Here is a 6,738-nt window from a genome sequence, read left to right as displayed (position 1 = left end):
ATATATCTCTCCCCCAATAGACTACATACTTTTGTATTTGTTCATTGTTGCCTACCTACTACTGTGGCCTGGTTCACAGAAGGCACTCAAAACTTATTTTTTGAAAAAATATATTATACACACACACATTTTGTGATCGCTTTCTCTGGGGAGTATCTTGTGGGTAATTAATTCTGTTCAGGAATTTAGCACCTTTAAAAGAATATTTTTGTAAGCATTATATTTATAGTCTATATTCCATAGAATGTTTACAGTAAAAAATAAACTTCACAATTAGTCCTTTTGGTTTTAAGTTATGGAAACCTGTTTGAACTAGTTTTAGCAAAAGGTAGTTTCTTAAACGCATATATGGCTATCTCAAACAACCCAAGGGCAGGGTGATGATGTGAAATGGAGCTTTATCCAAAAACTGTGGAGAAACCAGAATTTGCTCTTCATATCTCAACTCTGCCTCTCATTATATATTTGTCTCATTCCTTTCCTCCCCCTCTCTCTCCACACCCCCCGGTAGAATCACTTTTTGGTTCTATATCTAAAGCACATGTCAGAAAATATCTACTGCCAACAGCCTGTGAGTTTGCAACATTTCCATTTAAGAGCTCAAAGTTTCACTGGATGATCATTTCCCAGTTCTAACTCTAAAATCCTGAGAATGGACTCAGATTAGCTCAGTCTGGGTCAGGAGCCAACCTCTGGCTTATCTCTACAGATGAGGTGGGGTCACTTTGTAAAAATGTGTTTGCTTCCACTGTAACCATTCAAAAGGAGGAGGGAGGAGGAAAAGCCAGTTCCCACAGACATTGGATTGCTGGGAAGGTAAAACCCTGCAGAGGGTTGTATGAAGAAGAAACCTGGTGATCTTTGCCCACCACTTGCATCGACATCCTTACAGTTACCTTTTATTATGTGTTAATAAAGAAGCAGGCATTGAAGACTTGGTTTGGGGGGGGGAAACAGTTGTATCTTAATATGAATAATTTCTGCATTTCAGGGAGAAAAATAATGGAGGCAATGGAGACAGAAATTGAACATTTGGAAAGCAGCCGCATGACCCGATTCATTCTTCTCTATACCTTAAAACTATTTTTTCCTTATGCACAATAATATAATGAGATGAGATGTGACAAGATTTTCTGATTATTCCCTTTATGACTATGTTGAATCTGTGATAAATTTAAGATGGAAGTAGGGCTGGGGATATCCTGGGCACAATATTGGTTCATCTCTTTAGAATATGGTAATAAAGGCAGGCAGCCATCTTACAAAGGGATTATAGTGGGGACATTTCACAAAGTAAGAGTGGGATGGCCAGAAAAGCTGCCCCTCTGTCCTTTCAAATCAGATGTGAGGATAATCACAGAGATCACTATCTTGGCTTTCCAATGATAAGCGAGGCATCCTGTAATCATTCTATCCCTGATTAACTTTCACTGGTATTGATTTTAAAAGACATTTTTTTCATACAGAAACTAGAAGTGACTTTCAAAGAGAATAAGATCTCTTGGAGAAATGACATTCTCAATAAAAGAATTTTAAAAGAAGTCTCTAAACAAGGACATTGTTCCTACTGGCAAATGATATGACACCCACAGAAACATGGAATTGTATAGTTTGACAATTCCTTAGAGAAATCATGACTAACCCTTTATTTTACGGACATGAAACCTAAAGTTCAATGATAAGGAGACATCTGTCCAAGATTCGAGTATATTCTAGGGAAAATAATCTAAAAAATTACTAAGTATATTTAATAACAGCTGGTCTAGTGGTAAGAGCAAGTAAGTCTAGCTCAATACATGTAAAATGAAATATAAGAAAAAAATCATGTTTCCATTCAAATAATGAAAATGAAACTTAGGTTCCGTTTTTGAGATTCATTCATTTATTTAAAAAAAATTACTGTTCTTACAAGTTATATGAAAAACTGTAACATTTTTGCTAAAAGTTTCAAATTCTTAAAATTGAATGAGGTCAATGGCTATTTAGGACAGGGGTCAGCAATCTATGGCCCTAATTGAGAAACTTAGCTAGAGTCACTAGGAAAAAAAAAGAGAAGAGTTTTTTAAAAAAAAAAAAAAAAAAAAAAAAAAAGAGTTTTATTGGAACACAGCCATGCCTATTCTTTTTTGCATTATCTGTGGCTGCTTTTGTGCTGCAAAAGCAGAGCTGAGTAGTTGGGACCAAAACTGTATATCTCACAAGACTAAAATATGTACTGTCTGGTCCCTTTAGAAAAAGTCTGCAGATCCCTGTCTTAGGGCACGTTTCCAAATGGCCATCTTGTAGCAATCATGGTTATTTCATGAATATCAATTAATTCACCTTAACTATGCTAAAACTGTTTCATAATCAAATGTCATATTGCATGTGCCATGCATATAGGTATCTAGTAATAAAAACAGTCAAGCTTTTCTAGTCATAAACAGTATTCCAATCTCCTACACACTTGTTTCTTGGTATCTGCATAGGTATATGTTTTCGTTTTAGCCTCATGTGGCTTTTATTTTACTTTATTTTTTTAAATTGAAGTATACTTGATGTACAATATTATATAAGTTACAGGTGTATAATATAGTGATTCACAATTTTAAAGGTTATACTCCATTTATAGTTATTATAAAATATTGGCTATATTCCCTGTGCTGTACAATATATCCTTGTACCTTATTTTATACCTAATAGCTTGTATCTCTCAATCCCATACCACTATATTGCCCCTGCCTCCTTCCCTCTCCCCACTGGCAACCACTAGTTTGTTCTCTATATCTGTGAGTCTGCTTCTTTTTTTATTACATTCACTAGTTTGTCATATTTTTTAGATCCTATCGACCTTATAATGTTGATTTACTTATATTTCTCATATAAGAAAAAATTCTGCAGGCAACACTTGAAACACATACACAACGGTTGCCACTATAAAAAATGGATGCCACAGGCACTTACCTATGCCCTGATGATCTTCAGACTATAACTGCACATTTGAAACATTAACAAAAATATTTTAGAAGTCACTTTTCCTAAAAAATGCTTTAGTTTATCATAGGTCTAAAGGAATGTAAAGCAAAGGTAAGAAACCTATGGGCCACATACCTACCTTTTTGAGAAATAATAGAAGACAATCCTTTGTTATTTAAAGGATATAGGTTTGAAAATTAATGACTTAACACTCCAATCCATGAATGTTCTTATCGGTCTCCTACTATGTGGCAAGTTCTAGTTAATAACTGAGGTTATAAAAAGGATAAGATATTATCTCTGCTTTTGAAGCACTGACAGTTTCTTGTACTTTATATTTACTAAGAACTTCTGGGACATTAACTAGCATAGTTACTTTAGTTTATGAAAGCTGCAGCTCAGAATTCCTCTCTAATGAATTCATGTTTGTAGGATGCCAGTATTTTCTAGTTGGTTAAACCAAGTGTTCGTTTTATCACAAAATTATTTCCTGGCACCACATCACAAAAAAACCTTAACTTCATGAAGAATTAAACATACTGATAGCCTTATACTGAAGAGTTTGGGATAATATGGGAATTTGTTTTCTCTGAAACAACATAGCAGAAGAGTTGCTCTATTTCCAAAAATGCCAAGTGGTACATCAAGGTCAAATAAGACTGTTTTCACCAAAGAAATTTATCCTATGTTTGTAACATCACAAATAACTACGAAGAGAATGTCTTTAAAACCATGAGATGTTAGATATGGATGGGATCTTACAAATCATCTTACAGCTTAAGAGTAATAAGTCAACTGAGGTGAGGTCAGAGGCAATTCCATGGTATTTGGAGAAGGATGAGGGGCAAGATACCCCTTGGTCCATGGCTTAGGTTGAAGAATTCAAATTTAGATTTGGTATCATTTACAAATGAATTTATATACTCACTCAAAGAGCTACTGATAGAATTGAAAAAAAGATATTCTTTATATTTGTGTTAAATTACAAGTACATACCAACCACGTGGTACAATGAATTGCTATTTAAAAAAATTAATCTCACCATTATTCTTCTGAATAGCACAATAGATGTCATTTTTATGGTACGAACCTAGTAAGTTACATATGTACATTATGAATATCAATTTGTGGTGGCGGGTCCTGCTGGCCGGTGCCTCCCTCCCGCCTCCTCCTGGCTCGGCTGGCTCCGGATGCCGCCGCCAACGCCGCCTCGCCACTTCTTGGAGCCGCAGCCACCCTCGGCCTAAGAGGTTTTAAAATGGAACACTCTGATGCAGCACCTAGTACCTATTACCAGGCACTGCTCGGCCCCCGAGATCCCAGACTAAAAGGATGGTTTCTTCTGGACAATTATATCCCTACTTCGCTCTGCTCCATCCTATAGTTGCTAATTGTATGGCTGGGACCAAAATATATGAAGAATAGGCAGCCGTTCTCTTGCCGGGGGATTTTAGTGGTGTATAACCTTGAATGCACACTGCTCTCGCTCTCTATGTTCTGTGAGTTAGTGACGGGAGTATGGGAGGGCCAGTACAACTTCTTCTGTCAGGGCACACGCAGTGGAGGAGAAGCAGACATGAAGATCACCCGCGTGCTCTAGTGGTACTACTTCTCCAAGCTCATTGAGTTCACGGACGCCTTCTTCATCTTGCGCAAGAACCACCACCAGATCACAGTCCTGCACGTGTACCACCGCGCCTCCATGCTCAACATCTGGTGGTTCGTGATGAACTGGGTCCCCTGTGGCCCCTCTTATTTTGGTGCCACACTTAACAGCTTCATCCACGTCCACATGTACTCGTACTACAGTCTGTCGTCCGTCCCTTCCATGAGGCTGTACCTCTGGCAGAAGAAGTACATCACGCAGGGGCAGCTGCTTCAGTTTGTGCTGACCATCATCCAGACCGGCTGCGGGGTCATCTAGCCGTGCACCTTCCCTCTTGATTGGCTGTATTTGCAGATTGGATACGTGATTTCTCTGGTTGCCCTCTTCGCAAACTTCTATATTCAGACCTACAACAAGAAGGGGGCCTCCCCGAGGAGAGAACACCAGAAGGACCACCAGAACGGCTACGTGACGGCCATAAACGGCCACACCAGCAGCTTTTCTTCCCTGGAAAACAATGTGAAGCTGAGGAAGCAGCATAAGGACTGAGGCCCAAGGGTTGACAGCTTATGAACCACGTCGTCTGATTGTAAGCACATATGAATTGTGCCCAATGCTAGTTAACAGGTGCTGTAACTAGTCGGCCTACAATAGTATGACTCATGCAGGACCTCTTTCATCAGTTCCAAACCCCTAGAAAATGTAGACAGATTATCCAAGTAGGCATAAGAGTTTTAACATTTCTGGGCTCTCACTGACCCTTGCGCTAGACCGTGGAGGGCGAGGTGTTGTAGTACACAACACTGCTGTTGCCTCATTAGTTATAGCATGACAGGTGCTGAATTGTGATTCACAATTTAATAACACTGTAATCCACATTTTTTTTTTTTTACTGTAGATCATGCATGCGATTGTAAATTTGTATAATGTCGTTACAGTAGAGAAACACACATGCCTTAAAATTTAAAAAGCAGGGCCCAAAGCTTATTAGTTTAAATTAGGGTATGTTTCAAGTTTTTATTCATTTCTAATAGTTCCGTTCAGAAAACTCAAAGACCATGATTTATGAAACTATCGTGTGACACATAATTTCAAGTGACTTGTACAAGTGAAATCGGCACCTTCAGTTTTGTAATATTGGCTTTAAATCAGGCAGGTTCAAGTCTAGTGGAACAGTCAGTTTAACTTTTTAATAGATCTTTTTTTTTATTGAGTGCCACTATTAATAATGTAAAATGGGGGCTTCCCTGGTGGCGCAGTGGTTGGGTAAGGGGGGGGCCCCCGTACCCAAAAAAAAAAAAAAAAAAAAAAAAAAATGTAAAATGGGGGGGGGGTTCTAAAGCAGTCTTGATGAAACTTCCAATATATATTCTTTGTCTTCAAGATTTTAGGAAGTGTGTAGGATGAGTAGCCCGTTTTAAATTTCAGAAGTGCTAAGTGTTTTTATACAGGAGACAAAGCCCATTTTGCTTTCCACTTGTGAGAGTAGATATATATTTTCCAAGAGATGATTAAATGTTTACCATTTGACAGAGTCCCATAGATGAGCAGTGGGGAACTGGTTGCCAGGGTCCAAATTTGGATTGATTTCTGTACTGCTATCTGTTTTGACACAAACTTCTTTTGAAAATGTGCCTAGCTTACCAAAATGAATAAAGGTGGGGAAAGGACCTTAAATCTAAGGTAAAATTAAACAGATAGCTGTAGCATGAGAGAACTGGGAAACTGGATAGAGATGGTTTGTTTAATGTAAATCTAATAGCACCTGTAATTTTTTTTCCTGCCTCGAATCTAAAGATTTGTCTAGAAATATTTGTTTAAAAATAAGACCGCTTATCATAAAATCATGTCTCACACCCTAGAGGCAGTGATCTAACAGATAAGGACTGTTGTGTGTGTCATTTTAAAGTGTTGGAATTTAGCCTCTGAATACCTCCTCCACTGGAGGAAAAAACATTCATTGAACCACTCATGACACATCTGAGAAGGTCGTTGACAATGTATAAATGAATTGGTGGTTTGATATTTATGTAAATATCAGTTTATCATGCTTTAATTTTGCACATTCATATTATAGGGAGCCAGTTGGTTCTCTTAATTAGTCTTGTGGGATTTCTGTTTGGAAGGAGTCACAGCATCTGTTTACATTTACCTTATCAAATCTAGAATGTATATAT

The 6,738-nt window shown here is 37.9% G+C and overlaps 1 pseudogene; it reads left to right on the top strand.

Moving 5' to 3' along the window:
* Positions 1 to 4,213: 4,213 nt before the first annotated feature.
* On the top strand, positions 4,214 to 5,110 carry LOC112411602 (elongation of very long chain fatty acids protein 5 pseudogene; annotated as a pseudogene).
* Positions 5,111 to 6,738: the final 1,628 nt, after the last annotated feature.

This window comes from Neophocaena asiaeorientalis, unplaced genomic scaffold, assembly GCF_003031525.2.
Source record: "Neophocaena asiaeorientalis asiaeorientalis breed wild unplaced genomic scaffold, Neophocaena_asiaeorientalis_V1.1 scaffold895, whole genome shotgun sequence".
In the NCBI taxonomy this organism is placed as follows: Eukaryota; Metazoa; Chordata; class Mammalia; order Artiodactyla; family Phocoenidae; genus Neophocaena; species Neophocaena asiaeorientalis.
The sequence above is the reverse complement of the archived record's forward strand: the minus strand, read 5'-3'. Positions and strand labels throughout refer to the sequence as shown.